The following is a 10,194-nucleotide window of genomic DNA, read 5'->3' as shown; positions in this document are numbered from 1 at the left end:
TTAAAATATATCAAAAATATCATTTAATTTTATAATCTTTTAAACTAAAAATATATAATGTATAAAAATAATTTTGAATCGTGTGATCTTTAAATATACACATGAAAGAGAGTTAGTTAGATGATTAATATTGATCATTTTTAACTTTAAAATTGTGAATTCAAGTCGAAACAGAAAATGCATAAGATGGTTACTTCATTGCAATGACGCAATCCATGTATTCTCACAAATCGGATTCTTGTTGCCATCACAATATTTTATTCCTTCATTTAAGTTTGGAGTCATTTGAAGTTAGCTGCATAGTAGCTGGAGTCGATAGCAGCCCACGCACCGCTGCTGACTGACACACTATTTTCTTTTAAATGAGTTTATTTTTTTTAATTAATTAGGTGATCAAACAATTGTGATATAAAACATGGTTTTTTCGTTTGTATTTTATTAATTTAGGAGTTAATTAATTAGATTTACTTTACTTTGTAATATTACATCAGATTTTGTTCGTTCAGACTCCGGATATATGAGTTAAAATTAGGTGGAATTTGTTCTCGATGCACTGTCTCCAAATGGATTCACATGTATTTGGGATACATAACAAATCTCGCTCACCACTCTCCTATGCATCTAGTATCCCAAATTCATGTGAATCACACCAGATACATACAAAAACATGTATCTAGTGTGTATCTAATATGATTAACATGTATCTAGAATAAATGACACCTAATTTTGACCGCAAGTATCTTGAGATACATGTATAACGTACCTAGACGCATCAAATTTGGTAAGATTCATAATATTACAAACTAGTGTGCATTTAAATATTGCCGCTAAATATGTATTTTTATATTAGCAACAATTAGCACTTTTGTAAATGTCCCTAAAGCAGATATCGTGACATTAGATCTAATGACAATTAACTAAAGTCGATAAAGACTTTACCGCTCTTTGTTAATGTGTATATTTATTACCACTCAAAAACATTTTTGTTATAATTGTAAACTAGTGGGATTTCCACAAGTTACCCTATTTCAAAGTAGTGGATAAAATATTCAAGAGAGATTCCAAGACTGGCAATTTACCTAAGGAAAACTTACGCAAATAGATTCAATTGTGAAACTATTTTTCCAAATTAGACCCAACTCAACCCTAATGGACCCATGATCCAAACTATTTACCTGCTTACCCCCACTTACTCCTTTCTTAATTTGTGTATGATGTCAGCATGACGTTAATATCACTTTTGTGCTTAATCCTTTGTGATACTCTGTCGGTATATTACCCTATTAGTATCATATAGGATTAAGTTTTTTTTTAAGAAAAAATTATTAAAGTCACAACTTAATTATTACTCTAAATTACAAGAAAAGATATTCTTTGTGATCCTCAGTCGGTATATTGATACCATATAGGACTGAGCTTAATCTTCTGTGATGCCCTACCGTATCGGTATTATATAGGATTAGACTCTTTTTTTAAGAAAGAAATAAAAGAAATTTATTGAAGTCGCAATCTTATTTATTAGCTTTAAATTAGTAGAAAATATATTCTTTGTGATACTCCGTTGGTATATTGATACCATATTGGTATCATATAGTATTGAGCTTAATCCTATGTGATACTCTGTTGGTATATTGATATCCTATCGGTATCAACAAAAATTTTGGACCTTTTTTTTAAGAAATAAATAAGAAACAATTAAAAGAAGACTATTAAAGTCACAATCATATTTATTAAACTCTAAATTAGTAGAAAATATATTTTTATGTTTTTAAAACTATAATATGGAAGAAGTGAAGCATACCTCAATGATACCATGACAGTATGTAGATATCCTTTAATGGTATCATGGATGGTTTAGTAATCTTATTGAATGATTGAAGCAAATCTTAATGAAAACACTGTTCAATTACTCATTGATACCACCAGAGTATATTATACTTTGATGATATCAAGGAGGAAGAAACAGTCCTTCAATGAAGACCCTGCTCAGTTACTCTTTGATACCTTCAGAGTATATTCATATACGGTCATGATATAAGAGAGGAAGAAAATAGGTGGATGTTGATATCAGCATGACTCCAGCACGCGAAAAAAATTAATATATGTCATTTTAAAATAAAAAGGAATATTAAAATATGAGACATTTAAGGATAAATATTTTACTTTTTTGGGATGTAAGTGTTCTTTTCAAGTGTGTAAGGCCCAAAATAAAGAATTCATCATTCAATGAATATGGGCTTGAGATCTTATATTGGTCCGTTTAATTTGAGTCAGACATTATCAATTCGTAGTTTTCATGGTCCAGGAAAAGCACTTATTAAGATAGTAGTATATAGTTATAGCATCACGGTATTGTAGATCTTTCACACACAAAAAAAGAGGAAATTTAATAAATCGCTAAGACTAAAAATATAATAAGGTAAAATAATTATAGTTTACTTAATTATGATTCGTAAGTAATAAAAAAAAAACTAAAGCAGCAAAATTCATTGTCTGCCAAGTTTCAACTTCTTATAATTGCTAGGTAAAAGACCATCATATAATTTTTAGCTAAATTAAGAATGAAGCACAAAATGATGAAATAGAAGCAAAAAGGACAGACATGGGTTACTTAAAAGACGTAATTATGCTCTACCATCTTTTTATCAGTTACACTACTTTGTTTTTATGTTGCTCGAATTATTCTCCTAAATTACTTCCATACTCGTATCGAATTATTTAAAATCAATGGCAATTTTGAAAAAATACGAGCAACATAATATTTTTTTTAGTAGGTTTCAAGAATATAACTACAAGCTATGCTATGTTTTCCTTTTTTGGGCACGCAACATGATAGCATCAAGCATCAGAGATCAGCACTTGACTATCAAATTATAAGTTGTAACTTGTTGAGATTTCAACAAAATTCAAAAAGACATAATTATTGCAACTTCCTGGCAGCCCAGTATCCTCAAAGTTGGAATTTATGGTTCATCCATTCAAGTTGACCTAACATGTTACAATAACAATAAATATAATTTACATAAATCCTATAATGTTAAAAGCTAATTACATTATTTCCCTACTATTTTTCAAATTACAAAAATTCCTTAAAATTTATGACTCCCGGATACATCACTAGACTTCCGGATACATCAGTAGACATCCAGATACATATGAGAGGAATGTATCCGAGAGAGGATAGTATTCTAGGAGAGGGATGTATCAGAGAGGGTAGGGATGTATCAGAGAGGGTAGGGATGTATCCGAGAGGGAAATGATGTATCAGAGAAGGGAGTGATATATCCGAGAGGGAAATAGAGATGTATCTGCGAGAGGAGAGTGATGTATCCGAGAAGGAAATAAGAATGTATTAGCGAGAGGAGAGTGATGTATCAGCGAGAAGGGAGTGATGTATCAGAGACAGAGTTTTTAAAAATTATTTAAATGTAAAAATTATTAGAGATTATGATAAAATTAAGGTTATTTTTTCCTACTAATAATAATAAGTCAAATGTAAAGCAAGTGGAAAGTATGAAATAATGTTGCACACTGTATGTTATGTAGAAGATTTGACGACAACTAATGATAATGGTGTCCCACTATGGGCATTGAAAATATTTTGAGTCCTAAAAATTGAAATTGAAGAAACACAATTCACATGTTATGTTACAATTTTCACGTGTCTTATTTTTCTTGTAATAATAAAGGCAAAACGGCTATAACAGTATAGTTATAGTACCAGCTTACATAAACAACGTGTCAAAATGATCATAAACGACATTAATTACCGAACTTTAACTATCAAAAAAGATTAGCTTCATAGAAATCTTCAAACTATACGAGGAGACCAAATACTTATGAATTAGCACAATTGAAGCGCCAATAATATTTTATCCATCTCATATTATTTCCTTACTAACAAAAAAAAATACATGTTTTAAATTATTTTTTAGAATTCATAAAATTAAGATAGATTTAATTAACATTATTTTTCATTTCATTCTTAAAGTTAATTAAGATAGTGTAAATAATATTAATCACGTGTAAATATTGTAAAGTTCCAAAAATGTTCCTCCATTATTAATTTTTTTCATGTACATTGTCAAAACAGTGCAGTCGTTGCTTAAATCTAAATTCTTTATTGCATTAAAGAGTTAGTATTATAAAAGAGTTGAAGGGTATATTAGTAAAAATAATCTTTTTATTTATAATTTTTTAAAGGAGTGTAAAAAATATTGGACAAATAATATGAAACAAACTAATGGAGAGAATATAATACAGAGACTTAACATCGGTTGAATCATGAAATACCCTATTAAAAAATAAACGTTGTTTTTCAACTTCACATACTAACTCATGACTAGAAAAATCGCCGAAACCATAAATATGAGAAGATCAAAATTAGTCATGAACCCCATCTTGATTTGGGACAAACTCAACAACTCTGCATGTTTAGGCCTACAACATAGTCTAGGTCAACTCAATAATAAACTTGTGAGTACAATTTTCTCAAACATTTTATCAATAGCCGATATACGTACGACTTTAATAATATTAGGTTTTAATTACCGTTTATGCCAAGTCTAAACCTTTTTTTATTTTTTTTCTTTTTTGGGTCATTATTTAACAATGGTGGTTCCCCAGCTCTTTGAAAATTGGGGAAAAGCAATTACAGTACCATTTTTGCTTGCGACATTTTATTTTTTTTGACTAAAATAATCACTCATTATGATAGTAATAGATAGAAAATAAGGGACAAAATAAAATAAAATTGCAATTTTTTTTTGCAAGGATATCAATTGTTAAAGAAGCAAACATATAAATAAATTATATAAACTAATTTCATGTTTTTTTTAGTAGAATGGTTGTGGCTGATATTGAATCCATGAAATTTAACTAACTGCTGAATTTTCTTAAATCTTAGAGGCATTGGATATAATTAACTAATGTCGATATATAAAGGCTTTAACATTTTTTGTTGTATATATTTATTGCTGTTAAAAATTGTTCTAGTTATAGTGTTTGGATAGTGTCATTGTTGTCTTTTTTTATGTCTCATATCGACCCCACACTAAGTTCGCAGTGGGGGTTTATGTCCAAATAGGTTTATCATCATAAGAGCTATTGAGAGTAATATTGAGATTGTTAAGTTCTCAAGTCAATAGGAAGCTGAATGAATGTGCAAACAATTTCACTCCCAATATAAAAACCATGTTCATTTTTAGGTTGTTCAGGCTAGAGTGACTATATTCCACCATAGGTACACTATCAAAAGGAAAATAAGTAACTACACATGTAATTATTAAATTATATGCGGTAATGATTTTAATTATAAAAACTGATAATATTCAATTATAAAAAAAGAGAAGGGAAAATGGAGTTCCTAGTTGGGCGGTATGGATTAATAGGTGGATCTGGGTTGGGTTGGGATTTTGATTTGCTTAGATTAATTAAATTTTCAACGAATTACAAGATATCACGTATTAAATGGAAGTTCTAATTATTTTTGCTAATAGGGCCGTTTGTAATAACTAATAAGTACATTAATATAGATACATAAAAATTGACATCAGAGGTATTGTGGAGCCAATATGTTAACGGATGATATTTTTGTACCAATTTCAATAGTTTAAGAATATTTTTGGCCCTTTTCCAAATTATATATATTGTTTCCTTGGGAAAATAGTATGCAATATTGTCCAAGAATTTATCCATTCCAAGAAAATTAATGTATAACTTACATAAATCCCATAGTGTAAAACCTAAATTACATTTTATTCCTACTCGTTTCTATTTTACAAAAATCCCTTAGAAATTGTAGCATCCGGATACATAGCGTCTGATACATTAAATAAATTGACTGTTGCGCTTAAAAAGGAATCTAAATGTAAAATTAATTATCAGTCCACAAATTACGCAAAAGAGATTGATATCAATCTATCCAATCCCTAACAGATTCAGAGAATTCAAAATTCAAATTTTCTTCTCCTCCATCTATCCAAAATCATAACAGATCCAAAATAGACTATCCATGATGACTTTTACATGATGACTATATCGATTTTTTTTAGATTTTCAGAATTTTGGGTGAGCGATCTGAGTTATGAACGATGTAATAGTGATGGAATAGTTGTTTGACAAACGATTTCTTTTGTAAATCTCAAATCCGTCATTACAATTGAATTGAATCTCAAATCCACCATTGAAACAACACACAAGGTGGCTGGAGAGATACATTATTTTGATGCTACATCCGGTAGAATTGTACGTGTCGAAGTTGAGAAAAAGGGTACTCGCTAAATAAAGCAGCGCTCATCTTTGTAATAGTGAAATATAAAGTAAAGCACAACTTCAATTTCAAGGTATAAAGATCTGGTAAAAAATGTATTGGATTAGTTGTTTTGTATTGTGAGTTAGTATTTTTGATTTTTTGATACATAAGTCGTGATATTATTCATGATACAACGTTAGTTACTGCTTTATACAAAAATAGGTCGCATCATAAAAAAGAAGGAACAGAGCTTAGGATTTTTTTTCTTGCAGCAACTTGCAACATCTGTTGTCGTACAAAAACTTCAAGACAATATGGGCATTCCAAAGATTTCAAATGACACTCACTTGTTTCACCTTCCTGCTTAGCTTGAGAAAAGCACAAGCTTATGCGCTTGGTCCAATCACGTAATTCTATTTTTCTGGATGTCAAATGTCAAGGCTGCTTCCAAATAACAACAATTTTCAGCCACTCGCAAACCGTGGTTACATGCCCCAATTGCCAGCAAGTGCTATGCCAACCAACTGGTGGTCGCGCAAAACTTACTGAAGGATTCTCTTTTAGGGTTAAAGAAAAGGATATGATGGTCTTGGGTTGATACTTGCTAGAGGTGCTTTTAAGCTATGATATATTTTAAACTAGGTTATTAAAGAATGAGTTGGTCAAGAGAACTTTTCCTTTGCTCAGTACTTTTTTTGATGGCATTCTGACTATAATACTGTCCATCTTTTTAGTCTTGACACATTTTGAAGTAATTAATCTTCTACTCCATGTTTGCTCAACAAAAAAAAAAAGTTGCATCATCTGTGTTAGATTTTTAGATTTGTATATCATTGTGTGGTAATTCTAAAGTATCAGAAACACGTGAAATACTTCTTCATTTTTTTAATATATCATTGACGATTCGTGAATAATTATGGTACATTGGTATAAAATATATCATGTAGTTGTTCTGTATCTGAAACATGTAAAATGTTGAGGACAATATGGTTTGTTGAGGTTAGTTGTAATAGTGTATGTTGCATTGGTTTTTTTTGAAATGATACATGAAACAGTAGCAAACTTTTAATGTATCTTGTACAATTGTAACAGTGAACAAAGGGAGCATGATGACTTCTAACATCGCAAAATATTTCAATAGTTAGCTTGTTGAGGCATGACAACTACCTACATTATACTTTTTGAAGGAAGCTAGAATTCTATTTAGTTCTTGAAACTGCAAAAACCGGGAAATAACATCTTTTACAAATGATACATTAGGGAGGATATATAATGTAATGTATCTCTAACTTTTACACGATTTCAGGTTATTTCATCTTTTTGATATTTTTGTATCAGATCATGATATATGAATCAGATACTTATTTTTTGATATTTTATATCAGATAATGATATAATATCAAGTGTTATGATGTGTAAAATACTTATAATAGACAAAATGTAATAAGATACTAAAAATATTGAAAATTACATTCAAAATAAACAATTTTGTTTTACAGAAAAAATGTAAAGCTTGGGAAAATGTATCTTCAAAAATAATAAACCCTCCAAAACATTAGTTAATCTATCTTAATAACAATAAAATATCAAAAGTTGTATGTGAATTGATACATAATTACTAATCTACATGAACCAAGTCATCATGTTGTGGTGGAGTTAAATAACTCTTCGGCTTTGGTGGATCATCTTTATCTTTAACATATCCCGCCTTGACCTTGTCGAGACCATACTTCATAAAAGTGTTGCATATCTTATGCGAAGATTGTCAGCTCGGAAACCATTAGATGGGATGTTGACTTCATCGCTAAAGAATTCGGCAAAGACCACTACAAACATTTTGTAATCACTACAAACATTCCGTAGATACATTATAAAAATGAATTAAATTTGAACTAAAATATAACCAAAAATGTTAATTACATGATACATTATAGTAACTACAAAGTATCTTACTGTTTAGTTGATACATAATGATAAAATAGTAACTGATATTCAATACCACTTGATGATATTGTATATGATACTAAATGAAACGTCATATAATCATTATATGTTGTTTAAGTATCATGTTTAAACTATTTTATAATATTATACACTGTTATGCAAATTACATCCCATCAAAATAATTTCTACTATATAATTTGAGACATTAATTGCAATATATTGAAAAACAAAAAAAAAAAAGCAAGATTAGGATTTTATGTATAATTTCAGAAGATTTAAAGCAAGCTACAAAACAACATGATAATGTATTGACAACAATGTATCAAATAATGTATCATTTTTTTGCCCCAACAAATCATATACCATACCACATGATAAAAATAATGTATGGACTTATTTCAACCCAACACATCATAAACCACAGCAAACATAAAAAATCGTAAGAAATTTTGCCGCCATGAATTGAACTGCCATAAGGTATATGGGATTACATATTGCAGAGGCCAGTCAGGCCACGAAATGCCAATAGAAATATGAAATTTGCACAGAAAGTTTTGCCATGTGTGGAGGCGAATATGCAGGGATACTTATATGTGGAGAATCATTGATATAGGGATACTTGGATACTCTTTGCCATGTCTTACGACTTAGAGAAAGAGGTAATTTCTGGCTCTTGTTTGTTTTCCTTCTTTTGAATTTTTTAAATTTTCCGTATGCTTCAGGAAATAAAGAAGAAAAAAAATAAAATTGAACAAGACGATCATGGAATCTTACCTATTGAGTAGTTTGAATTTAATTGCCTAGAGAGAGAATTCTTTTGAAAATCAAATTGATATGAAAATTGTAACTGATAAGATTTTGAGGAGAGAAATTAGAGAGAGATTAAAGGAGTGAAAAAAGGAAAGAAAACGTGGATTTAGGCAGGTATATTTATATATCCGGTTGATTTGAGAATTAGGTAAAAATAAGGGATTTTGAAAATATTTTGAAATGGTAGGGAATAATGGAAATAATGAAAAATAAAGGTGTATTTATGTAATTTATCCAAATTAGTATAATTTCTTATTATGGATTTTTTCTTGTGCAAGAAATTAAATAGTTGTGAATTACCAAAATATATGTTAATGATAACCAAATGAAACGTTACTGATGACAACTATATGACTTATCTTTTTATATGAATGAAATAGATTTTTGGGATTAATTATCAAAATAAAGACTGCAAATTACATTAGAAATTGTAACATAAAAGAATGCTGGAATATTATTATGAAAACTAAAAACTTACATTACGAACTAAGAGCGCAAAAGATTATTTTCCAATTATAATCTTTAAATAGGTACTTTACAGTTAGTTTGGGTCATTTTTTTTTAATTAAAACCAAAATCAAATTAAATTTCTTCGGTTTTTACCATTAAAAACAAAACCAGACCTAGGGTGTGTTTGGTATGAAGGAAAATGTTTTTCTGGAAAACAAGTTGATTTTTGACTTATTTTCTCATGTTAGGTTGGTGAGTAGAAAATAGTTTCCGGAAATGATTTTTAGTGTTTGATTTATGAATGAAAAATATTTTTGAGAAATATCTTTTATTTTTACTAGAGTAGAAAATAATTTTTGAAATTGAAAATATTTTTTAAAAACAAACTTAAATTTTTTTGGGGGTGGGTTGAGGGTAGGGGCGAAAAATTGAATTTTTGAAGGTGAAAATATTTTTTAAAAACAAACTTGAATTTTTTTTGGGGGGAGGGGGGCTGGTAGGGGGTGGGTTGGGGGGGTCTAGAGTTGGGGTGAAAAAATAAAATTTTGAAGTTGAAAATATTTTATTAAAAACAAACTTAAAATTTTTTTTGGGGTGTGGGGAGGCTGGGGTGAGAAAATTGAAATTTTGAAATTGAAAATAATTTTGAAAAACAAACTTAGAATTATTTTTTGAAGGTGGTGTGGGGGGCCGGGGTGGTAGGGGGTGGGTGGGTGAGGGGTCGAGGGTAGGGGTGA

This window comes from Solanum stenotomum, chromosome 3 (genome assembly GCF_019186545.1).
Source record: "Solanum stenotomum isolate F172 chromosome 3, ASM1918654v1, whole genome shotgun sequence".
Classification (NCBI taxonomy): domain Eukaryota; kingdom Viridiplantae; phylum Streptophyta; class Magnoliopsida; order Solanales; family Solanaceae; genus Solanum; species Solanum stenotomum.
This window is presented reverse-complemented; position numbering follows the sequence as displayed.